We start from the raw sequence: 19,460 nt of genomic DNA, 5'->3' as shown, positions 1-19,460 counted from the left end.
CATTATTTTAGAACCGTGACCGGACCAAACTACCCAATTCAGTCCAATCCGTTTAGTTTTTCGGGTTGACAGTTTTTTTTGCACACCCCTAGAAGTTACCGAATCTCTATTAATAATTATCTGTTTGCCTTAATTTCGATCCTCCCTCCCAATTAGTCCAGCAATAATTTCAACCACAAAAAAAGATTACTGTTACGGAATCATAAACTAACACTTTTTACTCCAATATTTAATGTTTTATTAAATGGACTGATGTGGTGTAAAATTAGTAATAGAATCAACTTATAATAATGTAGCACCAAGCTACACCAAGTCACACGTAAATTAATGTGTTAACTTTATATTATTTTCAATTAATTTTTTACTTATATATCACTTTGGCAGAAATCAATGATTCCTGACTATAGAATAATTTCTAATAACATGGAAGGTTTTTAACTTGGAGTGGCAATGTGTAGATGATTCAACTAATAATAATATAGCACGAAGTGACACATAAGTAAATATGTCAACTTTATGCTATTTTCACTCAATTTTTTTATTTATGTTTTACTTCGTGATTTGCCGAAACCAATGATTCCTTACTATATAATAATTTCTAATAACATGGAGGATTTTTAGTGTGTAAATGATTCAACTTATAATAATGTAGCACAAAGTGAAACATAAGCAATTGTGTTATTTTATGTTTATTTTCAATAAACATTTTATTCATTTGTCACTTTTTGATTGGCCAAAACCAATAATTTCGAATCATATAATAATTATTAGAGTTAAATGTTTCGACACCTCTCAAATTTGCTTTTATTGCTTACAGATTAAATTAGTGAAAAAAAAAAAAAAAAAATCTAAACCTCCCATCAAATTTGGTTTACTTCACCTTGACACTAGGTGATCGTTACCAAAAAAAAAAGAAAAGAAAAAAAAAGCCTAATTAAAAAATATAATCCCAAAACAGGGAATGTTTTTAACTGGAAGGATCCTTGTCCTGCCAATTATGATCCCAACAACTCGTAGGGTCGGTCCCAGTGTCCCACAAGTCAACTTTTTGTATGTGACACATTCACATGTAAAAATGTAATGTTATCATAGTTGAAGCTAAACGGGCCATCTCTCACCTCCACCTACCCACACATTGACAACTAGACTTCAAAGTTCACACCTACTTCCATTGCACGCTATACTCGTGGCCTTACCAAATTTCCATCTAAGTGCAGAAAATATGATATAGAAGCCTAGGCAACTTATATATATTATTTTACCCTAAAATAAGAATTTTTTTATTTTTGTATATTTTAGAATGGATCCTTTATAATAATGTTATGCACCTATCACTCGGCACATAAATTGAATTAATAACTGTTCCATTCGATTCATAAATTATTACTCTAAAAAAATAATATCCCACTTCTATATTTGTGATGAGAGCTCAAATAGCCCTCAAGTTAAAATCAATCACCTACGAATTCTTGCAACAGAAATTTGGCTCAAAAAGTGAGCTTCTTCTCAAATCCAACCCTGTCCACAAGAAAATTCGTTCTTATTCACGCGGATAAGCCAATATGTGAATCGCTCGTCATTGTCCAATACATTGACGAGGTTTGGACCTCTAGTCCCCCAATCCTTCCTTTCGATCCTTATGATCGTGCTTGCTTTTGGGCTGCTTACAACGACGATAAGGTATATATTGTTCGATAAAATTGAAATTTTTAAGTGACAAATGACAACAGTAAATTGAGACTTATTTTACACACACTCTTAAAAAAAAAAAAAAAAAAATAGTGTTTCATTTGGGAACATTGAAATATTAGATAGAGCAATTTAATGTCTTAAATGAAATGATCAACTTTTATAATTATAAATTATTAAATAATTTTGGACCGATATATTTGAAAGAATTTAAATAACGGTCGAAATTAAATAAAAAAATCTGAATTGAATTCACTACTAAAAATATTAATGGCAAAAACCCATCCAATAATTTCTGGTACCTTCCGAGTAAGTTTATGGTCATGTCCCATTTGCGAAAGCAGAGGCTAACAATGCGTCATTGATGACGTCTAAATTTATAAACAACTATAACCAAGGTTGTATGGGCCTCTGATGCTTTGACTGAAAGTCAAAGTTGACCAAATAAATATATCATATCGGTTCATCCATATCAACAGAATTATGACATGACAGTGGCCACAGGACAATCACGCCATCAATAATGTAAGACCGAGAATGTAAACCATAATATAACGTTTATTATGGTTTATTTTTTTGTGTTTAGGAACATTACTTTTTTAAGCATAGCCACCACATGAGTCATGAACCACCTTCCTCAAATACGTTTTTATTTTATATTATTTTATTTAATAAAGAATCAACCCACCAATGGCAAAATTATTCACAAACATCATAAAGACGATCCAATCGTTTAAATTATAAGAATGTAAAAATAGGACATTCGTAATCACTTGAATCACTCTGAAATTTACGTTGTTGGTGTTTTAATTATAGCCACACGAGTCACACCTTCCAGATATGCCTTTTAGATGTCTCTATAAGTCATACCCAAACCCAATTAACGTATATCCAAATCCAATTAACGTTATACTGACTACTACTTTTCGGATTATTAGCACGACCCAATCGTTTACTATTGCAGCGACATTTATACAAACATCGATACAATTACCAGTGGTAATTCGTGTTTGCAAGTATGTATTTAATTTTTGTATGTAATTTGTATGCAAGTCTTTATATTATTTTGTTATAATCTTGTCGTAATGATGTAGAGGTATATTACTAAACAGGTAAATTTAAATTCGACTCATTTAATAATTGTGTCAAAAATCTTGAATAATAACTCGTCTTATTTATTAAATGGATTAACATGTTAATCCGTTTAAAAACTTATTTATCAAAACGAAATATTTAATATTTAATCAAATAATAAATACTAGAAAAAATTTGTCATAATTAATCCAAATATTAAAATAAAAAAGAAAAAATCATAAGACTTGGTCAATATTTATGTTGAAATGACTATCCATAATAATTGTATTTAAACACATAATATATTACATAGGTCATTATCGATGATTATAATATATTGAGTTAAACGGATCATGAATGGGTTATATGGGTTGAACTCCTCAACCCTAACCCGACACGGTTAAGTAAACGCATTAATCGTGTTAATCCGTTTAAGGTTAACCCGAACACATTTTATCTTGTGTTGTGTTCGAGTTATTTCATAATTTGTCACCGCTACATATAATTCACACTTAACTTCTTTTGTTTAGATGTAAAATATTTTTTATATTTTTAATATTTTGTTGTCATGAAATATTTATGAAGAAAAATAATATTATAAATTAATAAAAATAATTTATTCATCAATTTTTGACAAATTATTTTACATGTCTTAAATTCAATCTCAAATTCTCAACCACCTTTGACAAACATAAAATATATTTACTTGACAAAGACCGTTGATAGAAACAGAGTCTTGGTTAAATTAATGAGCACAACAAGTTCGTTACAACTTACCATACAAATATCTACTCGCACGAAACTCAAATAATTTTACCTAAGAAAAATGTAAAATGTAATTATGGAATCGCGACTCCACCTATTTAACTCCGTTTGTTTCGACAAAAAATAATTTTTTTGAATTTTTTTTTCACTTTTTTAGATAAATTTTTATATTTTTCGATATTTAACAAATATCTACGGCCATCAAGGCTGGACATGGAAAATAATTTATCTAAAATTAATGAATAAATTATTTTTATTAAATTTTAATATATATATATATATATATATATATATATATATTTGTAAATATTTTACCACAATCAAATATTAAAAAATATAAAAAAATATTTTCTAAAAAATATTTTATCCACAGACTAAGCCTTAATCTCTTGATAGCTGAATTCTTTAATCATGTGATTCATGTGAGTTTTCTTTGAGACTCACGCGATCCAAAGACTCTGCTTCCACAGTCGCCATCTTCGTGCTTGCGCATGACAAATGGAAAGTATGGCCCCCATCGACAAGAATGTCAAGTTACAAACCCCATCTAAAAGTTGAATTATCTACACAGTAACATGCATTTTAAGTAAATCCATAGCTTAACTTCATATGTTTAGATGTAAAATGTCTTTTAAAAAATATATATTTTTTATATTTTGTTATCATCATCCACGCTTCCAAGAGTTACCAATAAAATGATGACAAATGAATCAATGAAAGTGTGACACTTGTCACACTTTTCGAAAATTATAAAAAGATATTTCCTCCAAATATTTTGCAAATTAAATTACAAAATAGTCTCTAAGGCGAAAAACAATTATAAAATTTAATTACACAAAAACTCTAAAAAGAAATAATGTTTCCGAAGAAATTATGTATCCATACCCTTTACGAAAAAATAAATAAGTAGTATACTTTTTCTAAAAAGTAAAATTACGCATTTCATAGAAATCAAATGTTATGAATGCATGCAAAGTCGGAATCAAATCTTAACACAAAAAGTGCGGTTACGCGAAGGAAATCGATAAATGAGAAAATGACGAAAAAGAAAAATGTCGAAAAAAGAAAATGTGAAAATTACACGGTTCTTATAAGGATAGTATCAATCCAAAAGAATGAGTCTCAGGAACTATTCCTGAATACTCGAGACAACCCAAAGGAACAAAAACCCGAACTCGGAAAAGAAATATAAAAAAAAATTCAACGGAAAAAGAAAATTCGTAAAAATGGAAAAAAAAAAAAAAAAAAGGAATAAAAATGAGCGAGTCATTACAATATCGGAATCGAATTGATTCCAACCGATTCCAAGAAATTTGGAATCGGAATCGGAATCGGAATCGTTGATGCTTTGAATCGAATCGTGAAAGACTGGTTTCTAAACCAAAGTGTTTTTTTTTTTTTTTTTGTAACCTACTTTCAAGAAAACGTTAATAACTTACTACCTTAATAGCAGCCTTATCTTTGTGTGTGGTCTAAAAAAACATGCAGCATATTGTTGTGTACTTGTGTGTGTAGTTTTATCTATATATGTGATTTTATATTTTATTTATATTGTAATATATATATATATATAGTTTACGATTTGGTTCCAATAGAGTTGGAATCAAAAAACAATTCCTCATTTTGCAACCGGAAAACCTAACCGAACCAACCAAAGGGACAGTTCAGTACGATTCCTACCAATTCCACAACGACTTTTTGTTCCCAAAAGTAACTGTAATAATCTAAAACATTGGAAAGATAAGTGTAGTTTACCCGAATTTTTATGAACTTTGTTTAAAAATTCCATTTAGACATAAAAAAATTTATCGTAACTATTCTATGATATAATTGAAATAATTGTAGTGGTTTCCATCACTGAGACCAGATTGGGATGGCAAAAGAGGAGCCGGCCAAGGCTTCGGTGACAGAGCGGGTGGTTGCAGGACTGGTGCTGCTGGAGGAGGCATTTGTCAAGTGTAGCAAAGGGAAGGCTTTCTTTGGGGGGATCGAATTGGGTACCCTTGATATAGCTTTTGGGTGTTTCTTGGGGTGGCTGAGGGTGGTGGGTGGTGTGGAGCTGGTTGAGTATACCAAAACGCCGCCGTCTCATGGGTTGGGCTGAGAGGTTTTGCTCAGATGATGCAGTGAAGGGTGTCATTCCAAAGACTCAATGCTCATTGAGACAGCCAAGTTGCTTCAACTCACCACAAAAGCTCCTACCTCCAATTAAAATTGCTTATAATTGGGTACCTTCAATTTTTGACATGTTTTTGTGTTTATTTTTTGCTTTTAAACTCACATAATATTTGAAAGAATAAGAGTACTTTTAAAAAGAAATTGTTAAACTTCTTTTTGGTGGAGAATATTGAGATCATATGATACCATTCATAATTGATAGGTTATATAACTGTTGATTAACTTGAAAATTGTCATTGATTACGTTATTGTAATAGTAAACTAGTTGTGAGATTGTTGTGGTCCCTTTCTTTTCCTTTGTTTATTTGCTAATTGCATAGCCTTGTTTTGCCTAAGGCTCCACATGAAAAATGTCTAATTAGATTTCAAAATTGAGTATTTTTTTCTCGATAATTTCAAATTTGAGTTTTATTAATTCTACTTCATTACATCTCTCTTATTATGTTAGACTTGTTCTCACTTTTTACTATATTTTATTTATTTATTATTATTATTATATTTCTTCTCACTCCCTATTGTTCAACTATTATCAAAATCTCTCAATTTTCAAATTAATTTTGCTTTACAAGAAAGTTTTGCATTTGTAAATTCTCAAAAATAATGGAACGAATTATAATGTAATATATTATACACATAAACATTCTATTGTGTGTGTAATATTATAATGTAATATATTATAATTTTATTGTTGTAATCTTATTGTAAGTGTTCAATTTTACTGAAAATAAACTGATGTTATTGAAATAACATTTTAAAATATTAGTCAATTAAACTTGTGTTGTTTAATAAATATGTTAATTCAGTATACATTAATCAACTGATGTCATTATAATTTTGAATTATTTTGGAGCTAGGAAGAGAATCAAGTTTGGTTATGAGCACATTCTCAGCACACCAGACTCGTACATATACACCCAGTGCTGGCTCTTGCTTCATCCTAAATTCATATCAACCCAATCAAACCCTTAACTCGGTTTTCAAATTCTAAAGCTTCTCTTGATTGAGAATTGCATGGCAATGAGTGATGTGAAGTTTCTTGGGACAAGGCCAAGCCCTTTTGCGAATCGGGTTCAAATAGCTCTCAACATAAAGTTTGTCAAATATGAGTTCACTGAAGAGAACCTTGGTTCCTAGAGATCGTTTGGATTGCTGGAGTGTTCAAACTGACAAGCTGGCTCATTTTTCGGAAATTTTTTGACGGGTTAGTTTTGATCCAAAAACCCCTATCCTAGTAGCTTTGCTGCTGATGTAGGCAATTTTTCGATCGAATTCCATCAGTGGCGGAAGCAGCATGTACCCAGAGGGGGCAGCGGCCCCCCCTGCCCATGCTGCCCCACTATATATATATATATATATATATATTTTTTATACATATATTTGTAAAAATTAATAAAATGCCCTCCTAAAATTATTAAAATGGTCCATTTGCCCCTGAATCTAATATATTTTATTTTATTTTATGCGTATAATTTGTAAATATTTATAAAACACCCTCATAAAATTTATAAATTATCCCCATAAAATTATCTATTTTTAAAAACGTCTTTAATTCTTTATTCCTTTTCTTTCTTATTCTTCAAATTTCTTTTTGTCATCTTCAAAAACTTTTGCATTCTCTTTTTACAATTAAAATCTATTTTTTCCTTCAAAATTCTCTCATATTTTTTTCTTTTTGTTTCATTTTCTTCTTAAAAAATTCATTTTTCTTCTTAAAAATTTATTTTTCCTTGCACTCATGCATAATTTATGTACAATAACTTTTTTTTTTTTTTTTTTCTTTTTTATCTTCTTATTCATTTTTTATTCACTTATTCTAATGCACTATTGTTACACTATTATATTTTCGCCCTGCTTGAAAAAAAATTATTTTGTCAGTGTTAACATCCCTCCCCCCCGCGGAACCAAATTCCTGGCTCCGCCCCTGAATTCCATCATTAAGGGCCCGATATTCTGTTTTATGAATGATTAATATTTAGGAATTTTTGTTAGAGGCATAAACGTACGAACTTGTGTTATTCTTGATTTTTGGTATCTAGTAGTTTTTAGTGATTAGGTTTGTTATACTATTGTTTTAGAAATAGTTGAATTTTTTGGTTTATTTACTACTTATCAAAAAAAAATTCTAGGTTTCTTTATACTACAAGAATTCTACATAATATATACATGTACAGCAGAAAATAGAATTATTTAATGATTAATAATATTTTCAAAATTCTCCTTATTTATACTTTGTGGATTTAAAGAAGTTTTTATTCAATCTTGAACGTTCATAACTTCGGCTTTGTCAAAAATTCTATTTGTCTAGCTTTTATACCATACTTAATTCAAGAGCAATGCTCTATGAAATAGAACTTCGCATTGAAATACTCAAATTGAGGACCCAATCTGAATCCTAATCTTAGAAGTACCGGTGACATATCATTTTAATGAACTCTCTATATAAAAATTTCTGTTTCATAAATCATGAATTTTATTGTAACCATTTTATGATATAATTGAAATGGTTGCAGTGGTATATATGCATCACCGAGGGAGCTTTCGATTGCACAAGAAGAGGAGGCAAAGGCCGCAGCAATAGAGCAAGTTGTTGCAGGATTGGTGGTGCTGGAGGAGGTATTTGTCAAGTGCAGCAAAGGAAATGCTTTCTTTGGTGGGGATAGTATTGGGTACCTTGACATATCATTTGGGAGCTTATTGGGTTGGCTGAGGATATCAAAGAAAATGGGAACCACACCACACCACTGCTAGAGATCGAGACGCCACGTCTGACGGGATGGGCTGAGAGGTTCAGCTCAGATGATGCAGTAAACATTACATCATAGCCAAGTTGGTTGCAAGCATATTAAACACTGCTACTTCCAATTGACATTGCCTGTAAGTACAAGATCCAATCACCTGATGGTAATAACTTGAGCAGCCTTTTGGTTTTTAGTTTCGATATATTATTATTATTATTATTTTTTCTTTTTCAAGTGAATGTTTCGATATATGTTCTTGTTTTCACTTTTGCTTTTTATTCAAATGTAGCATCTAATGCCTGTGTGCCTCCTTGTAGCACAGTGGTATTAGAACAAAGCTTGTGTGAAGTTTCCAAAATTAAATTAGTTAGTGATTTGCATCCCTTGAATGCAATGGAACGAATTATAATGTAACATATTATACACATAATTTCATAAACACTCTATTGTGTGCGTAAATATTATAATGTAATATGGTATAATTTTATTGTTGTAAGCTTATTGCAAGTGTTCAATTTTACTGAAAATAAACTGATGTTATTGAAATAACATATTTAAATATTAATCAATTAAACTGCTGTTTATTAAATTAAACTGGTGTTATTTAATAAATATGCTATTTCAGTATACATTGATCAACTGATGTCATTATAATTTTGAACTGTTCTGGAGCTAGGAAGAGAATCAAGTTTGTCAAATATGAGTTCCTCGAAGAGAACCCCCGTTCCAAGAGTGAGCTCATCCTTGAATCCAATCCCGCCAAGAAGAAAATCCCAGTTCTTATACATGGTGACAAGCCCATTTGTGAGTCTCTCATCATTGTCCAATACATTGATGAGGTATATAGCTCAGGTCCCTCCATCCTCCCTTCGGATCCATATGAATCTATGATCGTGCCATTGCTCGCTTCTGGGCTGCCTACATCGATGACAAGGACATTTTTGGAACCATAAGATGCACCGACGGTCATCTTGTTGTATACAAATCTCTAAATATTTTGTTTTTCCAAGTAAAGAATCTCTACATAAAAATTCGGTTTCTATAGCTTTCTGAATTGAAGAGTTTCTTTACTGAGCTAGTGGCATGCCATTTTAGTGAATTCTCTATATAAAAATTTCTGTTTTGTAAATCATGAATCTTATTGTAACGATTTTATGATGTAATTGAAATGGTTGCAGTGGTTTCCATTATTGAAGGAGATTTGGAAGGGACAAGGAGAGGAAGCGAAAGCTGCGGCAACAGAGCAAGTGGTTGCAGGACTGGTGATGCTGGAGGAGGCATTTGTCAAGTGTGGCAAGGGGAAGGCTTTCTTTGGTGGGGATAGTATTGTGTACCTTGACATAGCATTTGGGAGCTTCTTGGGTTGGCTGATGATACCGAAGTATTTGGGAACCGCGTCTCTGCTAGAGATCAAGACACCGCGTCTGATGGAATGGGCTGAGAGGTTCTGCTCAGATGGTGCAGTGAAAGATGTCTTTCTAGAGCCTGAGAAGCTTATTGAGACAATCAACGAAGCCAGAGAAAACGCTCCTACTTCCAATTGACATTGCCTATGTCTATGATCCAATCACTTGGTAATAATAACTTGAGCAACCTTTTGGTCTTTGGTATATGTTCTTGTTTTTCCTTTTTCTTTTTTTATTCAAATGTAGGATCTAATGCCTCTGTGCCTCCTTGTAACGCAGTGGTATTAGAATGAAGCTTGTGTGAAGTTACCAAATTTAATTAGTCTCACTGAATGTTTATGGTCCTTTTCTTTGCCTCTGCTTATGTTCCTCTAAGACAAAGTCACACATGAAACACCTACATCAAGACAAACAAGACTCTGTGTGTACCAACAAATCTTGTTTAAGCCGCCCAAACAACCTATACTGTGGTTTTCAGCATTTCAAGCTTTTGTTGCTTGAGAATTGGCCATGGCGACGAGCGATGTAAAGCTCCTGGGAGCGCTGCCAAGCCCATATGCATTACGAGTTCAACTCGCTCTCAGCATAAAGTCTGTCGAGTATGAATACCTTGAAGAGAACTTTAGTTCCAAAAGTGAGCTCCTCCTTAAATCCAACTCTGTGCACAAGACGATCCCAGTTCTTATCCATGGTGACAAGCCCATATGTGAGTCTTTCATCATTGTCCTTCCATCCTCCCTTCTGATCGTGCCGTCGCCTGCTTCTGGGCAGTCTATATTGACCAGAAGTTATGATTCCTCTACTTTGTACAATTAGAGATGCATTTTGAAATCATAAAGACGTGTTGGTGGTCATTTGTTATATATGAATCTAAATCATAAAGATGTGTTGGTGGTCATTTGTTATATATGAATCCAAAGCCTCTGTTGCTTTTTTCATTATTTATAAAAATTTCTATATAAAAAATATGTTTGTATAGCATCACTCTTGGCCTTTTTGAATCCATGAACAATGCTATACCAGGAGAATTTCTATGACTAAATACTCGTACATGACACATACTATCAAACGGATCCAGGATTTCTCAATGAGGTGGGCTAAATAAAAATATATCAACCAAAATCAACTGTTGTTTAATTCAATTTTAGTTAATTAACAAAGTTTCTTTAGACAATTGAATGATTAAGGCATAGAAAATCCTATTTGGGTAATTAATTAAAAAAAATTACCAATTTATTTCTGAATAATTCACCACTTGGTACCCTATCTCTTCCGTGTGAGGTAGTTCATGGCAAGCCCCCTTCCAACACTACGTAATTCACTCAAAAGCATGATTTTTGTAAGTAATTTAATTTTCAAGAAGTAACTTTAGAGCTTTACCCTATATTAAGTACTTTTGCTTGTCAAAGTTCTTGTTATGATTTTTGTTTTTAAGTTCTGAAAAGATTTCCATCTTCAAAAAGCTTGGCATGTTGATAAAAATTGTTTCAGATTCAATCTCTGCAGATTTCTAATCCAATTCAGATTCTTTTTTTATTATTTTTTCATGCCCAGAACAAAACAGAAATAGAAGTTACAGAAATAAAAAAACAAAAAAAAATTGTTTTGCTGATATAAAATGTATATTACGGTGATTACTCAAAATGCAATGCAAATTTTGTTACTTTATATTGTAAAAAAAATAAAAAATTATATAAAAAAGATCATAAAAAATTTCACCAAATAGGATTTAGTTTGCAAAACAAGAATTACAGAGCTTGATTAGTTTATTTAGAAAGAAAAAAAAAATTAAAACAAAACCAATACATACAAGTTAGCAGTTGCAGAGAGAGAGAGAGAGAGAGCTTGAGAGTTGAGAGACAGCGGCTGAAGCTTGCGAATGGCGAACCTGAACTGTAACAGCGGGCGATGGAAACTGAAAGATATGGATTTTGATTTTTTGAACAATCTGAAATGATATGCCGATATGGGTTTTGATATAGGTAATAGGTTTTCAACTTTTGATTCTTGCAGACAGACAGATATAATGAAATATATGGGTTTTGAACTTCTCTTTTATAGCTGAATGGTGTGTTTTTGATTTATATATAAAGAAATAGAACTACAATTACAAAAAGGAGAGGAACTCTCCAGCAGAAAGAATAATAAATGGACCAAGTCCATTTACATAGCACAGCAAGGAACACCTACACAGACTAAACAGCCCATTATGAAAACCTAGAAGCAGACCAAATGCTGCACTTGAAAAAACTTGTCAAAATACATAAAGCATATGTCATGACCTTCCATTCTAGCTGAACTCAAACCACATATGCAACCAAGCTTCTATCAGCAAAAAATCCACCAGCAAAGCTTCATTACACCACATCAAAAAGAGCTAGAAAATCAGCCAGACCAATAGAGAAGAAGTTTAAAACTTCCCAAAACTATATCATTTGCAGCAGCAGAAGAGGAGACTTTTGTATCACAATGTAAAGCTGAATTTCTCACCATCCAGATCTTCCAAACAAACACAACAAAGAGCAATTGGGGAGGCTTTCCTTTTTTTTTTTACCTGAATAGGGTGTTTTTTTTTTTTTTTTTTTAATTTTATTTTTATATATATATATAAATCAAAAGTAGTACAATTACAAACAGGAGGACAACCTCCAGTACAAGCCAAGGAATGGACTAAATCCATTTCCAAACACAACTAAGGAAACCAAACTTGACTAGAATAACCAGAAAGATAAAAACAAAATAAAACAAAGCTAATATTCAGAATCTAATCCCAAATATAAGCCTGCTCAGCATGAAAATTTTCTGATCTGGAAATTCAATAAACCATCCCATTGTGTTGAAACAAAACTCCAGAGAGACCTGAAGAAATTCCATTTGATTCAGAACTTGATACCAGAATCAGCTCCGCAACAGGCACACGCAAACTAAAACAATTCCCAGCAACACCAAACTGTCAAGACAGACCAGAGAAAACCGCAGCATTAATAAATGAGTAGTAAATCTTCCAATCGAAACTTGAGGTATGACAAAACCTCCCAAACAATAACTTGTGCAACATGTGTAGCTTGATCTTGAACTCCCTTGTGCAAAGCTTCTTTTCTAATAGCCCAGATTTTCCAAATAGCAGAAAGCTTGATTGTTTCTTCGTTTCCAAGGAAAAAGCCTCACCAAACACGGATAAACAATATATACATACATACATACATATACGCGTGTGTTTGAGTGTGTGTAAAAGAGATGATGAAGCTGAATAAGAAAAAAGAGAAGCACCGAAAACCATAGGAATGAGTGGAGTAGGGAAGCAAACAATTACAACATATATGTATATAATGCTTCCCTGCCCACCAATCCCCATAGATTTTCAGAAAATATCATCCCCCATTTCAGATCTGCTCTCAGCCACCTCACTTACCCAAATTTGACAGATAGATAAACTGAAATATATGGGTTTTGAACTTCTGATATTTTGTAGTTTGCAGTTGCAGAGGGGGGGGGGGGGGGGGGGGGGGGGGGGGGGGGGCAAGTTTATAGGTTTTTTTTTTTTTTTTTTTTTTTTTTTTGAAATTTTTCAATAAAATACACTTATAACTACAATTGAGGCTCAGATCTGCTTTTGATGTGGGCAAGAGTATATCCCACCGCCCTGGCTGCAATAACAGTAGCCTGTGAGAGAAGAACCAAATCTCTCTCCCACAGACCCTCTGGTTTGCCCCGCCAACAAACGGATCCGATTCTCAATGCCAGTATGATCCACTCAGAACATATGTCATCACAGCCTCTTATAATAATTATTGATGATTGATGATTGATGATTGATGATGATGGAAGAAGAAGAATTGGAGATGCACCAGTCCACAGCGCGCGCACACGCACACAAATATATATATATATATACATACATACACAAAGACTTATCAAATATATACACACACACACACACACGTACACAAAGGGCTGTTGATTCTGTAGGAAATGAAATCATTGGCTCTAGATGATCTCCCATCCCTTATTTTGTAGGAGATCATCGTTTACACAGAGGGGCAACCACCCTTAGAAACATCCCATCCCTCTGAAAGAGCCTCACCAAATAGTATATGGGTTTTGAACTTTTGATTCTTGCAGACAGATAGATAAACTGAAATATATGGGTTTTGAACTTCTGATTCTTGTAGATTTTGTAGTTTGCAGTTGCAGAGAGAGAGAGAGAAGGCAAGTTCAGAGTTTTTTTTTTTTCTTTTTTTTTTTGGAATTTTTCAATAAAATACACTTACAATTGAGGCTCAGGGGTTTATTTATGGATACATAATTCATAACTTACAATTGAGGCTCAGATCTGCTTTTGATCGGGGCAAGAGTATATCCCACCGCCCTGGCTGCAACAACAGTTGCCTGTGAGAGAAGAACCAAATCTCTCTCCCACAGACCCTCTGGTTTGCCCAGCCAACAAGCAGATCCAATTCTCAATGCCAGTATGATCCACTCAGAACATATATCATCACAGCCTCTTATAATGATGATTGATGATTGATGATGATGATGATGATGATGATGATGGAAGAAGGATTGGAGATGCACCAGTCCACAGTGCGCGCACGCACACACACAAATATATATTTATATACATAAATTTATTAAAATTGCATATACGTAATTTTGTTCAAAAGCATATCTATATTTTGTGAAGCTAATTTTCATGACCTCCTTGAAATTCTTGTTATGGTTTTTCCAACTGGACTTCCCCCGTCTCACCCCCTTCCAGTTTCATTTACGAGGATGAACTTGGATTGCTAGTTTCGGGCTTAGATGGAAGAGTTGGTGTTGCGGATTTACTTTAATTATATTTGGAGATTTTCGTGTATATATTTGAGGAAATTGATTTTTGAATCAAAAAGGATATTTATATATATACATACATACACAAAGACTTATCAAAAATATATATACATATACATGCACAAAGGGCTGTTGATTCTGTACGAAATGAAATCATTGGCTCTAGATGATCTCACATCCCTTATTTTGTAGGATAGCATCGTTTACAGAGAGGGGCAACCACCCTTAGAAAAATCCCATCCCTCTGAACGAGCCTCACCAAATAGGATATGGGTTTTGAACTTTTGATTCTTGCAGACAGATAGATAAACTGAAATATATGGATTTCAAACTTCTGATTCTTGTAGATTTTGTAGTTTGCAGTTGCAGAGAGAGAGAGATGGCAAGTTCAGAGTTTTTTTTTTTTTTTTTTTTTTTCAATAAAATACACTTACAATTGAGGCTAAGAGGTTTATTTATGGATACATAATTCATAACTTACAATTGAGGCTCAGATCTGCTTTTGATCAGGGCAAGAGTATATCCTACCGCCCTGGCTGCAACAACAGTTGCCTATGAGAGAAGAACCAAATCTCTCTCCCATAGACCCTCTGGTTTGCCCCGCCAACAAACGGATCCGATTCTCAATGCCAGTATGATCCACTCAGAACACATATCATCACAGCCTCTTATAATGATGATTGATGATGGAAGAAGAAGGATTGGAGATGCACCAGTCCACAGCGCACGCACACACAAATATATATATATATTAAATTTGCATATATGTATTTTTGTTCAAAAGCATATCTATATTTTGTGAAGCTAATTTTCATGAAACCTCCTGAAATTCTTGTTATGGTTTTTCCTACTGGGACTTCCCCCGTCTCACCCCCTTCCAGTTTCAGGTACCAAGGATGAACTTGGATTGCTAGTTTCGGGCTTAGATGGAAGAGTTGGTGTTGCAGATTTATTTTAAATTTATTTGGAGATTTTCGTGTATATATTTGAGGAAATTGATTTTTGTATCAATAAAGAATATATATATATATATATATATATACATACACAAAGACTTATCAAAATATATATATATATACATACACAAAGGGCTGTTGATTCTGTAGGAAATGAAATCATTGGCTCTTGATGATCTCCCATCCCTTATTTTGTAGGAGATCATCGTTTACAGAGAGGGGCAACCACCCTTAGAAACATCCCATCCCTCTGAACGAGCCTCATTCTTTTTCTGAGTGCAGGGCAAGTTCAAAGTTGAGAACGAGAATAGAGACGAAGGCGACTGGGGAGGCTTAAATGATTTGCCCTAATTTTTTTTTTTTTTTCTTTTTTTTCTGGTGGCCTATCATCCATGGGCTTATAAATTTTAAGGCCCTATGCGACCGCCTTTGTCACCTTGGGTCGTGGCCGGCCCTGGAACAGAGGTAAAGGCCCTAATCAAACGAACCAAAGTTAGAACAAATCAAATGATGAGATGAACTAAAGAAACATATATAAAACATCGATTCATAAAAAAGGAGAGAGAAGAGAGATAGAGAATGAACATACATTGTCAGATGAGGCTGCGCCATGCGGAGTGTCGAAGCAGATTGTGTCCTCTGAAACTTGCCCTAACTTACATTTTTTTTTTTTGTTCCATCCCCTATTGAGGCTCAGAGTTTTATTTATGGATACATAATTCATAACTTACAATTGAGGCTCAGATCTGCTTTTGATCAGGGCAAGAGTATATCCCACCGCCCTGGCTGCAACAACAGTTGCCTGTGAGAGAAGAACCAAATCCCTCTCCCACAGACCCTCTGGTTTGCCCCGCCAACAAATGGATCCGATTCTCAATGCTAGTATGATCCACTCAGAACATATATCATCACAGCCTCTTATAATGATGATTGATGAGTGATGATGATGACGACGGAAGAAGGAGGATTGGAGATGCACCAGTCCACAGCGCGCGCGCGTACACACAATATACACACACACACACACACACACACACACACACACACACACAAAGACTTATCAATATATATATATATATATATATGTACATACACAAAGGGCTGTTGATTCAGTAGGAAATGAAATCATTGGCTCTAGATGATCTCCCATCCTTTATTTTGTAGGAGATCATCGTTTACAGAGAGGGGCAACCACCCTTAGAAACATCCCATCCCTCTGAACAAGCCTCACCAAATAGGATATGGGTTTTGAACTTTTGATTCTTGCAGACAGAGAGATAAACTGAAATATATGGGTTTTGAACTTCTGATTCTTGTAGATTTTGTAGTTTGCAGTTGCAGAGAGAGAGAGGGCAAGTTAAGAGTTCTTTTTATTTATTTATTTTTTTTTTTTGCAATTTTTCAATAAAATTCACTTACAATTGAGGCTAAGAGGTTTATTTATGGATACAGAATTCATAACTTACAATTGAGGCTCAAATCTGCTTTTGATCAGGGCAAGAGTATATCCCACCGCCCGGGCTGCAACAACAGTTGCCTGTGAGAGAAGAACCAAATCTCTCTCCCACAGACCCTCTGGTTTGCCCCGCCAACAAACGGATCCAATTCTCAATGCCAATATGATCCACTCAGAACGTATACCATCACAGCCTCCTATAGTGATGATTGACGATGATGATGATGATGATGATGATGATGATGATGATGATGATGGTAGAAGAAGGATTGGAGATGCACCAGTCCACAGCGCGCGCACACACACAAATATATATATTAAAATTGCATATATGTATTTTTGTTCAAAAGCATATCTATATTTTGTGAAGCTAATTTTCATGAAACCTCCTTGAAATTCTTGTTATGGTGTTTCCTACTAAGATTTCTCCCGTCTCACCCCCTTCCAGTTTCAGGTACCAAGGATGAACTTGGATTGCTAGTTTTAGGCTTAGATGGAAGAGTTGGTGTTGGGAATTTATTTTAATTTTATTTGGAGATTTTCGTGTATAAATTTGAGGAAATTGATTTTTGTACCAATAAAGGATATATATATATATATACACACACAAACACAAAGACTTATCAAAAAAATGTATGTATATACAGACACAAAGGGCTGTTGATTCTGTAAAAATGAAATCATTGGCTCTAGATGATCTCCCATCCCTTATTTTGTAGGAGATCATCATTTACAGAGAAGGGCAACCACCCTTAGAAACATCCCATCCCTCTGAACGAGCCTCATTCTTTTCGAGTGCAGGGCAAGTTCAGAGTTGAGAACGAGAATAGAGATGGAGGCGATTGGGGAGGCTGAAATGATTTGCCCTAATTTTTTTTTTTTTTTTTTTTTTTTTTTTTTTTTCTGGTGTGGCCCATCATCTATGGGCTTATAAATTTTGAGGCCCTAGGCGACCGTCTTTGTCGCCTTGGGTAAGGGCCGGCCCTGGAACAAAGGTAAAGGCCCTAATCAAACGACCCAAAGTTGGAACAAATCAAATGATGAGATGAACGAAAGAAACATATATAAAAGATGGATTCATGCAAAAGGAGAGAGAAGAGAGGGAGAGAGAGGATGAACATACATTATCACATGAGGCTGCACCCTGTGGAGTGTCAAAGCAGATTGTGTCCTCTGAAACTTGCCCTAACTTACATTTTTTTTTTTTCCCCATCCCCTATGGGCCTCAAAATTTGAGGCCAATTTTAGATATAGAGCAAAACAGTCCCTGTGGGTTAAGTGAGGCTCAGAGGTTTATTTTTGGATACATAATTCATAACTTACTATTGAGGCTCAGATCTGCTTTTGATCAGGGCAAGAGTATATCCCACCGCCCCGGCTGCAACAACAGTTGCCTGTGAGAGAAGAACCAAATCTCTCTCCCACAGACTCTCTGGTTTGCCCCGCCAACATACGGATCCGATTCTCAATGCCAGTATGATCTACTCAGAACATATACCATCACAGCCTCTTATAATGATGACGACGATGGAAGAAGGAGGATTGGAGATGCACCAGTCCACAGCGCGCGCGCACACAAATATATATATATATATATATATATATATATATATACATACACAGAGACTTATCAAAATATATATATATATATATATACACACACACACACACATACACAAAGGGCTGTTGATTCTGTAGGAAATGAAATCATTGGCTCTAGATGATCTCCCATCCCTTATTTGGTAGGAGATCATCGTTTACAGAGAGGGGCAACCACCCTTAGAAACATCCCATCCCTCTGAACGAGCCTCATTCTTTTACTAATCCTATTTGAGAATCTACTAGTGGAAGCAGAGTGTGCGGTAGTTCATGGCAAGCCCCTTCCAACACTATGGAATTCACTCAAAAGCATGCTTTTTGTGAGTATTTTAATTTTCAAGAAGTAACTTTAGAGCTTTACCCATATTAAGTAGTTTTGCTTGTCAAAGTTCTTGTTATGGTTTTTTTTTTTTTTTTTTTTTAGTTCTGAAAAGATTTCCATCTCCAAAAAGCTTGGCATGTTGATAAAAATTGTTTCAGATTCAACCTCCGCAGATTCTTTTTTTTTTTCATGCCCAGATTCAAATTTTCTTGTAGACATAATTGACAACAAAAAAAACAGAAATAGAGGTTATAGAAATAAAAAAAGATATATTTGTTTTGCTGAAATAAAATGTAGATTAAGGTGATTACCTCAAAATGCAATGCAAATTAGCAGTTGCAGAGAGAGAGGGGGGCAAGCTTGAGAGTTGAGAGACAGCGGCTGAAGCTTGCGAACGGCGAACCCGATCTGGAACAGCGAGCGATGAAGCTTTATATTGTAAAA

At 34.2% G+C, this 19,460-nt stretch overlaps 3 pseudogenes; all 3 read left to right on the top strand.

The window, feature by feature from the left end:
- The first annotated feature begins 1,403 nt into the window (after nt 1-1,403).
- On the top strand, nt 1,404-5,740 carry LOC132304818 (glutathione S-transferase U17-like; annotated as a pseudogene).
- Nucleotides 5,741-6,717: 977 nt separating this feature from the next.
- On the top strand, nt 6,718-10,226 carry LOC132302198 (glutathione S-transferase U17-like; annotated as a pseudogene).
- Nucleotides 10,227-10,360: 134 nt separating this feature from the next.
- LOC132304817 (glutathione S-transferase U17-like) overlaps nt 10,361-19,460 on the top strand; it is a 43,236-nt pseudogene continuing 34,136 nt past the window's right edge.

This window comes from Cornus florida, unplaced genomic scaffold, assembly GCF_030987335.1.
Source record: "Cornus florida cultivar Cherokee Brave unplaced genomic scaffold, ASM3098733v1 CherokeeBrave_3.0.0_Hap2_Chr04, whole genome shotgun sequence".
In the NCBI taxonomy this organism is placed as follows: Eukaryota; Viridiplantae; Streptophyta; class Magnoliopsida; order Cornales; family Cornaceae; genus Cornus; species Cornus florida.
The sequence above is the reverse complement of the archived record's forward strand: the minus strand, read 5'-3'. Positions and strand labels throughout refer to the sequence as shown.